The sequence below is a fragment of the Larimichthys crocea genome, chromosome XII, assembly GCF_000972845.2.
Source record: "Larimichthys crocea isolate SSNF chromosome XII, L_crocea_2.0, whole genome shotgun sequence".
Taxonomy (NCBI): Eukaryota; Metazoa; Chordata; class Actinopteri; family Sciaenidae; genus Larimichthys; species Larimichthys crocea.
The window spans coordinates 14,880,189-14,894,770 of record NC_040022.1 but is presented as its reverse complement, the minus strand read 5'-3'; the positions used below and the strand labels follow the sequence as shown (position 1 = coordinate 14,894,770).

Genomic DNA, 14,582 nt, shown 5'->3' with positions numbered 1-14,582 from the left:
GGTTTTATCTCAGTGTGTCCTCGGGGCCATATAAGAATTACACTTACAGTTAAGACAAGATTGGGGTAAAGATGAGCAGTTTACTGTTTATCAAGAAACTCACAGAGAGTTCAGGCAGAGCAGCCAGAGAAAGGCCAGAACATACTTTCTCCACAAAATATGACCGGTTTCACCAAAGAAAGTGAAATAGTTGGTATTGTGTGACTTAGTGCTGTAAAGCATTAAGTACTTACATAGTGCAACAGGTGTACGGGGTGTAGACTGGTAATGACAGAAGCACCATTCACTCGTTTACAAGTGTCTGCACTGTAATAAAGTGTGTTATTTTATGGTTGAAAAGTTACATAATATTGAATCATAAAGACACTGGTTGTATAGATATGAATGGTGATAACACATTGAAAAGTCACAACCTCAAAGCTTGGTAAAGACAGAGTTTAAGTTTAGTTGGTCAAAACACAAAATGAACTAGAGCATAAATACATTTGAACCATCAAAGAAATTAAGAAAAAGTGGTTACCTGAGTTGAACTGTTTGGAACTATTTTTAAAAAACAAAACAAAAATTAGTAGAAAAATGTAAGTCTAAAATAGACAGAAATTGTAGAACTTAATGGGAGATCTCAGGACGTTGTTGTGTTTGGACTGGGTGTTAACTGCAGTGGATACTGTAATGTTAACTTTATTACTTACCTCAAGAAACACTGTGTCCTCAAAATGCCTCGATGTATCAGACGCAGCCCGTCATGTTCCAGTGTGGGGTGTGTCTGAGTGAGAATGCACATGGATTCACAGACTGTGTCCAAATGAGAAGGCAAATGTGGCAAACAATCGATGGGTCTGACGTAGCCAACTTTCAAAAGGTGGTCCAGAAATATGATTTTATTTTAAATTTATTAATTTTTTTTTTTTAAAAGACAAAAAGTGGGGTAGCCAAACCATAACTTTGTTACCTCTAATGTGGATGCATTTGATCCACTTTCTCCATTGCTTAGGTGCCTATGTTATGCCTGTCCAAGGCAACACACAGCTATGCAAATTAATATGTTTATCTTAATTCAGTTAATGTTTTTTTCACACTCAGTTCCTTATTGCCTTTTACTATGCACATACTTGGTACAACGATATGCTTGTAAATTGTGAAATCACTGCTACCGGGAGTATAATGAATTTTAAAGGCTTCTATTTTGCCAGTAACAACCATGATAATTTCTGGAAGGGAGTTGCCTGTCTGTTGATAAGACCTAGGGCCAAGTGCAGTCACTTCAATAAATGATAGACTTTACCAAGACAGTCACCAATGGCAACTTTTTTGCCACACCTAGATGGGCGAAATACAATGATATCTTTCATAGAAAATGACATTCCTCATTAATATACCTCTGTAATTAAGTTAACAAATCAATATCAAATAATCAGACAATGCTGCTCAATTGCATAACTGAAAGTTCATAAACCCATACTCATACTCTTGCCTCCTGTCTTCAGCCAACAAATAAAGGATCTATTAATAATCAACCTTGCAATCTTCTCACACAGGAAGCAGGAGAGCAACAAGGGGTCAAGACGAAGCCATATATTGTGGGCTTTTCCAAGGATCACTGTGGACTACAGATGCCTTGATCCATGACTAACAGCCAATGTTTGCTTTTGAATCTCCCCTTTGCTGGCTCTCCTGTGTCATAGGTAAAAATAGAACACCTTAGTAAGCAAAGGAATGTTATTTTGGAAAGCTAGTCCAAGTGCCACCTTGTCCTTTTTTAAAAATCTCAAGGAGAGAGCATGACCTGCTCCCTTACAGAGTTCTGTTTAACAGAGTAAATGACCACTAAAAACTGTCTATGGAAAAACTGATTAAGCAAGTCTCAAGTTACACATACATGAACAATCTGTGATAATCTAGCCGGTGATTTTCCAGTTGAACCTTTTGCTCAGTTTTATGTTGGAGACGACTATACAGTACAGTGAAAGTATTGTGGGTGGGAGTTTGGTGGCTATTACACTTCAACAGAAGTGTTTGTCAGATGGTGAAACAGATTTTGAAACCCCTCCTCCTACCCTTTTCTGATGTTCAATTTGAGGGGCTGAGCTTTGCAATTTCAGAAACTTTCTGAAACCAACAATGTGTCATTTACAACTTCACACAGCAATTGACCAGGTGTGTCTGAGAAAGTGAGAAAGTAAGTAGGAGTTCTCTTGCAAGCTGTCTTTTTTAGTCTTAACACAACTATGAATGCATTCAAGGAGAGATGTCTGAAAATGTGCCCCATCATCCCCTTATTTAAAAATGATTGCTTCTCATCTCTCTATGATTTCCTGCCTATAAGTGTGGCTATTCGAAATAACTGTAAACACTTCTGGCATGGTTCGACCACTTGTACGTGCCACTTGCTGGACCTATGGCCCAAAGAAAGAAAAAAACAAACAACTATAGACTTCTAGGTCTGTTTGTCCCTTGCTGAAGTTTTGTCCCTTAATCTTGGGAAAACTGTCCTCCACCCACGCATCCTAGTTAAGCACCCTTTTGTGAGAGTTCAGTTTATACCAGACTTGCAGCCAAAGGTCACCCCTGTTGAAGAAAAGAAAATCAATCCACAGTGCAGCCTTTCATCTACGAATAGGTCAGTCAATGGCATATGAAAATCTTCTTTGCCTTGCCTCCAGTTTGCTTGTGTCTTTGCAGTGTGCCGTCCCTGGAGATGTCCTCAGCTGTGCCAGCAGGTCAAGGTCATGCTTGATAGATAACACTGGGTAAAACAGGGCAGACACTGAGCTCTCCCTCATGTCAGAGCTTTAGCACTTAGACTTTTATTGAGCTCTCATTCATATACTCGCTCCATTCTCTTAGATGTGGGAATTAAATGAGGACAAACTGGGTTCACGCCGTTTCTTCTTTTTGCTGTCTGAGGCGATGTCCAGTGGTTCAATGTAGGGTCAAGGTCATCAGAGATGGAGACCAGTGGGAAAGCAGGCCAGACCATGGGCTCTCATTCATGTCTCAGGTTTTAATCGAAATCTTTGAGCTTTTCTGTTGATGCCCTATTTCTGCAGTCTGAGGAATATAAATAGCTTTTTGCAGCTTTGAGGTGTGTGTGTGTGTGTGTGGACATTGTGGCATTTCTAAACTTTGCAAGAGATTTCTTTTCTACTCCTTGAAAGTTTATAGAACATAATGTATGGCCTTCAAAATACTGCAGAGGATTGAGTGCTTGTGAACCTCATTGATAATTATAGTAGTGTATTACAACGGTACATGAATGCTGAGGACATACGTAACTGCTTAAGTGGGTCTATAACATTGCATTTTAAATCCCCTGACTATTTATGGGCACATTTTTACAGGAGCTGCCATTTATAGTCTGTCTGCTTGAAAATGACCTATTTTCAATGAGGTTTTTGGAATGAAGAGTTACTACTGAAGGGTGAGAGAATGCAGTGGAGGCCCCCCCTGTGGGTTGTGAAGTATAGGTAAAAGCAATCTCTTCATTCTTTCAAAATAAAACAAGTCTATCAAAACAAATTAGGCCTCAGTGTGTGGCGTCTGTTTAATATTCATTAAATAATTTGACTTGCCAAAGCATTTCTTAATTTCACAGGGACAAGTCAAACTTGTTAACATTTCACCCTCAAGCCACAAAAGTGAACAAGTGTTTATAAAGCAATAAAGCAATAAATAACCTCTGTCACATTCCAATTATTATTGCAATAAACACCCCCAATTTAATATTTGTTGTTTTTTGTTTTTGGTTCATTTCTTTCCTCCTTTTCCTTTTGCTTAAGAGAAGGTCATGAGATGTCCTTCCCTTCCTCATTGTTCCTTCCTTCTGTCACGGTCCAATGAAAAGTTTCCATGCAATCTTGCAGGTGTTTCTTGGCCCGTGGCGCGTCGTTTCACAAACAGAGCCTGACTTCTCATTCCGCCGCATGGTTGCTAAACAGGTTGCTTAATGAATACAGGTGCTGTGGTTCTGCTCTGCCTATCAGGCAGACATGATCAATACTGTATGCAAGCTGCGTTTAATTGTATTTTGTCAACACTCCACATTCCCCACTACCACAAATCTGCCCCAAACCAGAGTATTTATTCCATTCTTGATCCTTCATCAGTTTTTTTTGATACATGCACCTTTAGGCATGTATGTTAGACATAAAAAAACATGTGACTTAAATCTGAGATTACTAATGTTTCTCCAGTCACCAAAACAAACACAACAGGGTTAAATCAATTACTGTTTATATAAGGGCTATGAGAGAAAAAAAAACAAGCAGAATTAGAACATTATCACATGCACCTAGAAAAGGCTGCAAATAATGCCAAACCAAGCTTTTGTTTTTATCCACAGAGGTTGCTGTTTGGTTATCACCAGTTCAAGCACTTTTGTGTTGTTTTATTTAAGTTATTATAGCCATCTTTAGGCAGTTTTTTTGATTGCTATGCTCATTCTACATAGCACATTCATAGGGACACGTTCTACAAGCCACTGGAGCAGAACATTTACGTCATTCAGTCATTCCACCAGAAGGTGGCACTCTGTCCCCTTCTGAAAACTACTCGAGTGTCAGAGCCATGATTGCAAAGTTTTTGAAGCTTTACCAGCCGGATCATATAATAAAAACTACATCTTTGATTTTCTACTGCTGATGGAAATGTGTAATGTTAAACTGAATTGAATCTTCATTTTTTAAGGAAAGCTGCTGAAATACTTAGTCACAGAAATATTAAAATATTAATGTCACCACATTTGGACATGGATAGGTTGAAAGATTTAGTCTGAACTGAGCTTTCATATCCATGAACATGACCCAGAAACTCATGAAAAGAATATGAATCTAATTACAATAACAATTGATCTCGCTATCTAGTCTGTTAAAGCAAGATAATTCCCATTTGTGAGGTCTGATAAGGAATTGGTTTTTTTCTGGGTTCAGTGATTCTCTCACTGATAAACCCTGCGCCCAACTACAATACTCCGGCAGACAGTGGCCCAGTGTCCTATCTCCCCTCAATTAACTTCAAACTGCTCTCCATTACACGCTACAATGAGACACGCAATTTCATTACCTCACACAGGCCCATCAGCGCTACTAATTGTTTTTCTTTTCATTTTCAGCATCCCTCCATCTTCCAGGCAGTGGGTGTGAAGATATCCCATGTTCAGAAAGATAGAAGGATACAGGAGGTCGGGGTTGTAAAAAAAAAAAAAGAGAAAGAGAATGAGACAGAAAGATTCTAGTTGTCCTGTGTGTTTGCTGTTTATTGGTCCAGTAGCACACAGACTAGTCTGTATAACCTTCAAAGGCCAGGAACTTGAAGCACTCACCGACACTTAATTCACAATCAGCGAAAGGTCAACACAGACACAGACACATATACAGAGGGTAGCTGTAGTTTACTGAGCTAACTGGCCAATGTCAGTGTGGCTCCACTTTCTGTCTTCCAAGCACAACAAATCAGTCACACTCTGCTAGAATTTAGAAGTACTTCTGTTGCACTCCAAACAATGGTCGGTAAACTAGTGAGAAAATATACAGTACTTTGACAGACTCTGCAGACACATAAACACACAGTCTGGACAGAACGTGAAATAAAATCTGTACTTTATTCACTTACAGAAATTACTGATTAATCTTACCGTGATCAAAACAGACCATTTATACCTATCACACATTTTGGACTGTGAGTTAACTAGAAGAGCACACTTTAGTATAGAATAGTATAGTTGACAAATGTTCCTGTTAATTTTGTAGTATTTGTAGTACATATCTTCAAGCTTCTGCATGAGTAAGGAAAATTTAAAAAAAAAATACTATCTTAATTACCTGAATATTAACCTTTTATGTTGATATGGCAAACTCAAACAATCATCCAACAAGTCCATATCCACTTTTATTTATATTTTGCTCTCCGCCAACTTCTGAAGGAAACATCTGGTTCTGTTAAATGCTCCATTATGATCACAAGATAGTTTCTAACTTTCTGTCTGTCTGTCTGTTGTTTGGTGTTGGGCAGATAGTGTAAGGTGGATTTTTTCCAGTGGAGCTTTTTTGATAAAAACAGCTGCTTGCTCTGGCTGGAAATGACTTGAAGAGAACAGTACCGGAATAGAAACCGGAAAAAACAAAAACATCAAAAGATGCTGAAATACTCCGTAGAGCTACTCTGTGGGATACATGCATAGTCTTTTACCCATTGTTGATACAAAAATCTGGATTATAACAGCTTTAGATTTAATTGTTTTGTATGAGAATTTTTGTTATAAAAATTAGGGTTACACAGATATTTAGATGTTTTTAACTTGTACAATGTTTGTTCCTATTTATTACATGTCTTGAAGGCACGCCCCTTTATTGCTGTTTTACTGAGACGGGCAGGGTATGGTAAAGTTCAGGTTTATGCAGGAATAGAGGGATTCCAGAACAGAATGAGGGCCAGGGACAGGTCAGAGAGGTGACATCTAGATTGGGGACATACTGGCTACGTCATTAGGGGATATGTTGAAGAAAAATGTTTAGATGCTATATATGCAAATTCTCTGTTAACAATTTACAGGGGTTGACACAGCCCATTTTTAGGAAAATGTATAAGAACCAACTGTCAGCGCTCCTCAGTGAGCCTTTTCTCTGTAACCCCTATAGTGTGTTGCACTGTGAAATGCTCCTCTTGTACAAGAACAATAAATTCAACTTAACCTTTGATGTTTTGATTCCGATCCTCTTTATTTAGGGGTTTTTCTTTAAAATTCCCGTAACAATTTTTATGTTTTTTTTTGTTTTTTTTCCACCAGTGTTCTGTGAGGAGTGTTTTAGTGGTGGAGCGCTAGTGATAGTACGACAGCAGCAGCTCTGAGTGGAGGGGAAAAAATACAGGGAGGCAAAGGAGCCAGGAGGACTTAACAGACACTTAACCACTCAGAAGAAAGAACTCTCCTAATTAATAATGCACAAGGTAGTGCCTATGAGGAGCATGTGGTGATGTCAGACACAATGGGTTTTGAGCATTGGTACAGTAAAATGACTGGTATGACTCATTCTGCACATGAAATCATAGTTTGTTTAAGTTTTTAGTGCATGATTGCAAGAGTTGGTGCGCTGCAAATATATAATTTGTTGCATGTTTGAATGTGTGTTCCTCTGTTGTTTGTTAGTTGCATATAAACATCATGTGTGGGAGAGAGCAGTGACTCCAACAGCTTTCAACAGAGAATAGGATAGGTTAAATTTCATGTTTCCATGCCCCTCAAGCTTTTGTTTCATAACCTCAGCTGTCTTTCAACACCGCTCTCTGTGTTCCTTCCCACATATGAGCGGAATTGAATCGAATGCATCCAACTGAACGTGCCCCAATGACTGAGATGTGATGCAGGGTCTCCAGTCTCAAACTGAAATCGTTTTGGTCGTGCTATCTAGGATTTGATTCGCTCACCCAGCCAGCCGAGACCAGTTTGTGATGAGATGCTGGTCTCCAACAGAGCTATAGAAATCACATCCACGCTGTTTCACCTTAGCTGAGGCATACAGCTTCTACACTGAGCAACAGAGGAATAAAAAAAAAAAAGAGAATGACAAACAGGCAGAGCGGCAGAGAGAGAGAGAGAGAGAGAGAGAGAGAGAGGGAGAGAGAGAGAGGGAGATATGGGGAGAGAAGTCTTGGAGCTTCAAGCAAAAAGGTTGCCTGCCCAAAATCCTGTGCAGTCGAGCATATAAGAACAATCAAAGCCTTCAAACACACACATGCACACACTTTCTTTTTATACAGCGTCTCAGTTGTGCCTTAGTTCCTTCCTCCCTCTTACCGTTTTTTCACTATTTAAACATGTAGCTGTGGTCTGTAATGGTCAGCCAATAAGACTCAGAGGAACAGCACCTTCATTTAATTTAAAAGGGGTAAAAGAAGAACAGTGAAAAGGCGAAACCTTTGGTATTCTAATTACTGAGTGATCTGCATATATTCAAACAACAGCCCAAGGTAGGGCCTCTATGCCCTGACAGGAAGAATAAAAGTATTTTTCTTTTTTTTTCTGTAAAGGGACTAGACACTGAGGCACCCTCATTATGTTTTGAAGATCCGTCTTCGCCTGCAGCACCCAACCTATGCACCTTTTTGCTCAACCTAGCTGAAACAGATAACAGTGAGCAGCTGCATCCAGGTAGAAAGGACTGCATCTGAATGTCAACTGTCAAATATCAGAGGAGAAGCTACAAATGGCACACCGACTTTGTCAGAGTCGTAGAGACATGCATTATCTCAACACGGAGCTACTCTGATAAGGTGAATAAAAGCCATGGGAATTTTAATCATGATACTGGGGATTAGACTTGGAAACTGAATGGTATTAATTTGAAGTTGCCTAATGCAGTCCTGAATGCAAAATGAAAGCAATTCATAAGAGATGCATAAAGAATAGGCATGGTAGGAGGTATGTTTTAATAATCTATGCACTGCTTTATTTATGCAAATACTAGCTAATTTGTAATTATCTGAGTGGGTGCTTGTTTGGAATCTTTTTTAATCATCCCTTCAGCGTATAACTAATAGCATATAACCTATCTATAGCTGCTGATGGTAATGAGGTAACCAGAGCGTGCAGTACCTCGGTGAAGGGAGAGATTTTACAGCACTTAATCTTTCATGATGCTGTACAGTATGTAGACATCTCAGTTGTCCTACAGTGGATCATTATCGGACTCAATCACTACCGATTTGGAGCCAGACCTGCCATCAAAAAACAGAATGAGAAATGTGGATGAATGCTGAATGTGGATCTGAATAGAACAATTCTCATCTTTTGGTCGACTGTCCATAGAAATATTATTCAGGGTTGTTACAGTGGTTTGCTCTATGCTTGCATCAGGTTGACTACATGGACTAAGAAAGATTGTTCCTTCCTTGGAGGTCCGATTGCCATTTTTTTTTTTTTATAAATATGCCAGTAGGCCAGTGTGTGCCTGTATGTGTGTGTGTGTGAGAGTTGTGCGTATTAATGTTTATTCGGTTGGATGGACATGCACCATGTATGTGTTTGCATTACTGGCGAAAGTTGTCTGACCCTTACTTTTCTGATGCAACTCGCGTATTGATGCACAGATGAACAGGAGTTTGCAGTTGTCTCCAGAGGACTCGAACACTGACAGCGGGATATGGGTGCACGCTCACCTAGTCGATAAACAATCTGAGCACCACAAAGGAACAATAGCCACCATTCTATTGCCCACCCAGCAAACACGTCCTTTTAAAATGTCAAATGAAAAAGCTGTTGCAAGGGTGCAGTGTTCTATTGATTCAAAATGGGCTCATCATTTGACCACTATGCCCAATTTATGGACTCCTTCCATCTTGTATACAAAGTGCTAGAGTAAGACCCACGGCTATTTAAGAAATTGTGGAAAAACATGAAATCTTTAAAGTCATCCTTAAAGTATATGAAAAGCACTAGGAAGAAAAAACGCAAAATAACAACACTTTGAAAAGCTCAATTCATGAAAAACAGGAAGAAGCAGAGGCTGAGAGACGCTTTAAACTTTTTTTCATATTTATTACAAAATTCCAGCAATAATCTTCATTAACTACCAGTGCATTACCATGAATAAATGACACAGACATTAAACGGACCAGAAATTAAAACCCAGAGGCACCGTACACTGAGAGAGAGAGAGACAGAAAGTGAAAAGGACAACAGTATTATTTCATATATATAGTACCGACTTCCTTTGAAGACACTACGAGTGTGGATTCAATCAGTTTTAATATTTCTGCTTGTGTGGAGCTTGGCCCAGTGAAACCTCTCTGTCTGATCAAGCTAGACCTTTTTATCCCTTTGCTAGTGAGTCCAAACATGAGAAAAGCATATCATTGTGTCTTATGTTCCATCACATTTTTAATGTTTTAATGTTTCTATATCCTCCAATAAGCAAAGGTTCATACATGTTACGTATTATTAACTTACGTAAATAGTCATACACTAAGTAGAGTTGCTCTATAATAACTAAACCACTATATGATGAGAAGAGCCTTAGTCGACCAAGTTTTCAATAGTCAGCTTGTTGCACAAAAACAACAACCTCAAACTCCATTCAGGATCGGAGCAACACTTGTTGCAACACTTGGCCCAGACTGGGAGCTCCAAGTGCTGGGGCAATGTTGTTGTTCTGGTAGGAGAATTTTAGGCCCACAGCAGGAGACCCAGTGGGGGACCCTGCTGAGGAGTGATGCCAGAATGAGCAACGGAACTGGACTCAGCATCCTTCCTATGAACACGGCTGGGACCAAAGACAGCCTCCGAGACCAATGGATGGCCAGCTAGATGACAGAGAATACAAAGTGATATACTGTGACTCCAACCAGGACTGTAACCGTGGGGAAAACAAAGCAATAGTAAATTTAAGCAGGGACAGAAGAGGCATAAAGTGGGAGTGTTTGTAGTGAGTTAATTTGGAAGTATCATAAGTATGTATGTCAGTGTTTTAATGATTTTATGATTTATCCTTTTTTTATATATATTTTCTGTGTTTAACAAATTGATTAGTCTTCTTCCTGTTTGTGTGAGTGTCTCCTAGAGTTCACTCCATCAGAATTGTGTCCAGTGAGGCCCATAGGTACTGTGCACAGCTCCCTCACAGGTGGTAGTAAATAATTACCCAGCTCTCCTGACCTTTATGGGTCACTCCTCATACTTATGGAAAACTGGTTGAAGACACAGTCTGGGTCAACAAAAACACACATTGTGAATATAGAAATATCAAAATCATAGATAAATAAAATGGACATGAACCATGGAAGGTGAACCCTATCATACTTTAACTACCATTTATTATTCATTACTAACGAACTTGAGCCACTGAAGGACAAATATTAATGGGGATTCATGTAAATTCACAGAATGTTGGGGTTGGGATATTTTAGTTATATGTAGAGATAGGTATTTTGTAATATCTAGTTACTGATTGATGGAAAGATCTCTCTCTTTCCAGGCTAGTTAGAAAAAAAGCTGGTCTCTCTCTCCCTTCCAGCCTTTTTAGGGAGATAGCAAGGGCGGAAGGATACCTGTCACAGCTTTCACAACAGTGCCATCTAGATCAATGTTAAAATGATTTCTAATGGCAAATACTTTGTATTGCAGACATATAAAGTTTGACAGGAATGATATAACCTCTCAGTAATTTATTACAGCAGTAAAGCACGACATATTGCATATGCTGTCCACATCATTCAATAAAATCGCTGCTGTGTAAATGTACTGAATTACATTAGCACCATTGTCCTGCAATACTAATCCAATTTAGAGAGACTATTCTTGGAAGATGGAAGGAACATTTTGAGGGGCTTTTAACCCCAACTGCCATGCTTTCTGATAAGTAGACAGTGATGGAATATTGCAGTACTGGGTCCATTTCCCTGACAGAGTAACAGACATATTTAAGGGATGAGATATTTCTGTTAGTCATTCCTACATCCTCTAGTCTGTAAGAACAAGGAAATGTAAGTATTACAATGCTTGACAGGTGCTAGACAGTCTATTCTACATGTGTTTTCTTCTTATGGAGAAGTTAGAGTTAACCCATATAAACAACAACAAAAAAAAGGCAATCACTCAACATAGTCCAGATATTCTCTATGTAGTCATATTTTTCGAGAGCTGCATGACAGCTATGGCAGATCCCTGTACAGAGGAACTGCAAATACCTAAACGCCTGGAGACATAAACATATTTTAACCTTTATTTATTTATCCGTATCTCTAATGCAACTTTCTCTCATTGCCAAAATCTGGGGAAAAGCTTCAATCCTATGCCAGTGTTTGTCTGTCTATCTATATAGATGTCGTTCTGTCCTACATGGTGTGTTCTTCAGGCCTCAATAGCTCTGTGATGAATCCTTATGGCCCAGCAGGCATCTGCCTGTATTACAGCTGGGCCAGACTAATGAACTGGACCCAGACACAGTCATAATCAGATTAATGACTGTGTTCAGGTATAAAATGACCAAAATCAATGGGGAGAAAGTGAGATAGAGAGAGAGTGGAGCCAATCCATGGCTAAAGGATGATTAGACACTGTGGACAGGCATGGAGCCAAGGTCAGAGACCAACCAGCTGATTCTAGGTCAGGAGAAAGTACTACGCCAGGGAGCAAAAATAAATATAAAAGGTGACCAGGTAGTCAGAGGCCTGCAACATTCTGTCGACCTGCTGTTGATGCCATATGGAAAATTACACTGGATGAATGCAGATCACTTATATTTTTGAGAGACATATGGTTACAAAGGTCAGGGCCATTCTTGTCTGCTCCGGTCACATCCCCAAGGACAGCGTGACTCATGGCATAGACTGTAAAAAAGGATAGAGATCACATTGTGACTGACTAAAGATGTAACCACAATTCCATATTCTGATCACTAAGATTCTAAACAACATATCATGCAGAAGTAAAGACTGCATAAAGACGCTGATATAGGCTTCCTCATATTACATTTATCTATGGGATTTGACAAAGCATAAACAATGGAGAGAGGAATCAGAGCTTTGATTTATATGGTGCAGGTCTATACGCCCTATGTGCTCTTTTATTGTAGCTTTTTTTTTTTTTTGCATTTTGATTGCTGTTATTGTGGTCGTGTCATCTTGGCCTAGTTCAAGCAAGTTGTATGTGTATTTATTGCCTAACCAAGTGCAAAAACAAATGATAGAAGAGCAGTAGCATTACCAGCCCTATTAGCTATTAAATGCCACACATAGCCACCCCTTGTATAGCCTGCCAGGAACTAAATGGAGTAGACTAAGTGGCCTAGAGGAACACACATTAAAGGAGTGGGAGTTGAGACTAAAAAAAGCTACTGGAAGTAGTTGAACCATGTGAGAGTTTACCACGATAGACTTAAAATATATTTACTTGATGTTCTGGTGGCTTACACAGTAACATGCTTAACTCATATTCCAGGAGTGTCCTAACATATTTTCTTCACTTAACTTATAACTGATCACCATTTGGCGTTATCCATAGCCCCACAAACTGTCTCCAAATATGTGGAGATGGAAATTGAGGGCTTGAAGTGTCACTGGATGAGAGGTTTCTTTTGCTCAACTGCATCACCATGGCTTGCTCTCCAAAGTGGGTCATATTGCACACAGCCCAGTTGACATCACACCTAACCATAATGGGCATACAGCTACTCAGCCAGCAGTCAATGTACTGTACCTGGGAGTAAAGCTCTGCCAGTCTTTGTGTTTGTGTCAGAGCCCAGATACATGATGATTATTCAACTTATTCAGATATATTAGTCATTTGAAATGTGATTCTGTAAAATACTGCAATATTTTCTTTCTCACTTTTTAGTTTATGCTACTACTACTACTACTGCTACACATGCATACACATTACCACATTACCACATTGCACACAATTACCAGACAATTTCACCTCATCCAGCAACATCCAGGCATCCAAGCAGGGAACCAGGCAAGAGGGCACTTGGGAGTTTCTTCACAGCAGGCACAAAACGCTGCACGAGAAAGTGGTCTTTATTCTAGTGTATCAGCCTGAGACAGATGTCACCACAGAAAAGAAGAAGAAAGGAGACATTTTTAACCCATAAGAACCCATGTTTACACAAAATAAAAGAATGGATGCAATAATTTGCAGCAGTAGCAAGTTAGTATGTTACTGAAATAATTTGCATTTTCAATGACAACATAACAGTACTATTTAATAAATTGGTTTGCTCATTGGGGCAATTTACAGTAAGTTGGAACCAAAGGATAACTTTAAAATTCCAACTTTAACTGGTAAAAAAGTAATTAAACATAAACTGCTGCAGTAGCCAGACCAACCAGGGGAATTACTGCTGTCTAATGTCTTGTCCTTAAAAGAAATCCAGTCATTTGTCCCACTTTCAAGTCACAAATGGCCCACCAGTGGCCCACTATTCTAATTCTTTATATACTGTAATAGACAAGTCTTGGTTTCCAGGTTAACTGTTTCCTTTCACCTTAGGAGTGATTAGATAAACTAAAAACATAAACAGAATTTTTTGGTTTACCGTTATTGACTGATTGGATTAGCCTGTAACTGTTTGAAGCTTCATACAGGTCATCAGTGCAGATATGAATAGTTCAACAACAGGCTGCTCTTCTCATCACATATTCTGAAGGAATCATTTGCCTCCATTGACTGGTATTCAAAGCTTGCAAAAAGTCTTTTTAATGATCCCCTCTACACTGTAAGACTTATGAATAAAACACACCAAGATCAATGAATTATTGACTGCATGTCATCGACTAAGGAAACCCCTAATGAAAAAGTGATATCAATCCAGGCTATAATGCGATGTATGCAAACAAAATCCATTAACTTTATATGGCCACTAATCAAAAGAATTATTGCCCTGACAAAATATAAATGTAACTTGTGCACTATAAACGTTAAAACAAAGAAATCATCTTTACAGTGCACTAATTCTTCAACACATTTCACAGCAGCTTGTGGATTCTGAGAGACTGGGAAATGCCTTTGTTTTGAAGCAACCTTACATGGGTGGTGCTTTAAAGCTTGTAAAAAGAAAAATACTACAATCACAGTCAATGATAATAAT

General features: G+C 39.0%; 1 long non-coding RNA gene across 3 annotated transcripts in view; it reads left to right on the top strand.

Moving 5' to 3' along the window:
• The window catches only part of LOC113747140 (uncharacterized), a 140,444-nt gene that overhangs the window by 50,955 nt on the left and 74,907 nt on the right, over window positions 1-14,582 (top strand). Inside the window, exon 3 of one of the 3 annotated variants that reach the window (XR_003463373.1) lies at window positions 5,111-5,214. The exons of the other annotated variants lie outside the window; for them this stretch is intronic. This is a non-coding gene — a long non-coding RNA (uncharacterized LOC113747140). Of the gene's footprint in view, window positions 1-5,110; window positions 5,215-14,582 lie in introns of those variants that run through there. 3 annotated transcript variants of the gene reach the window in all.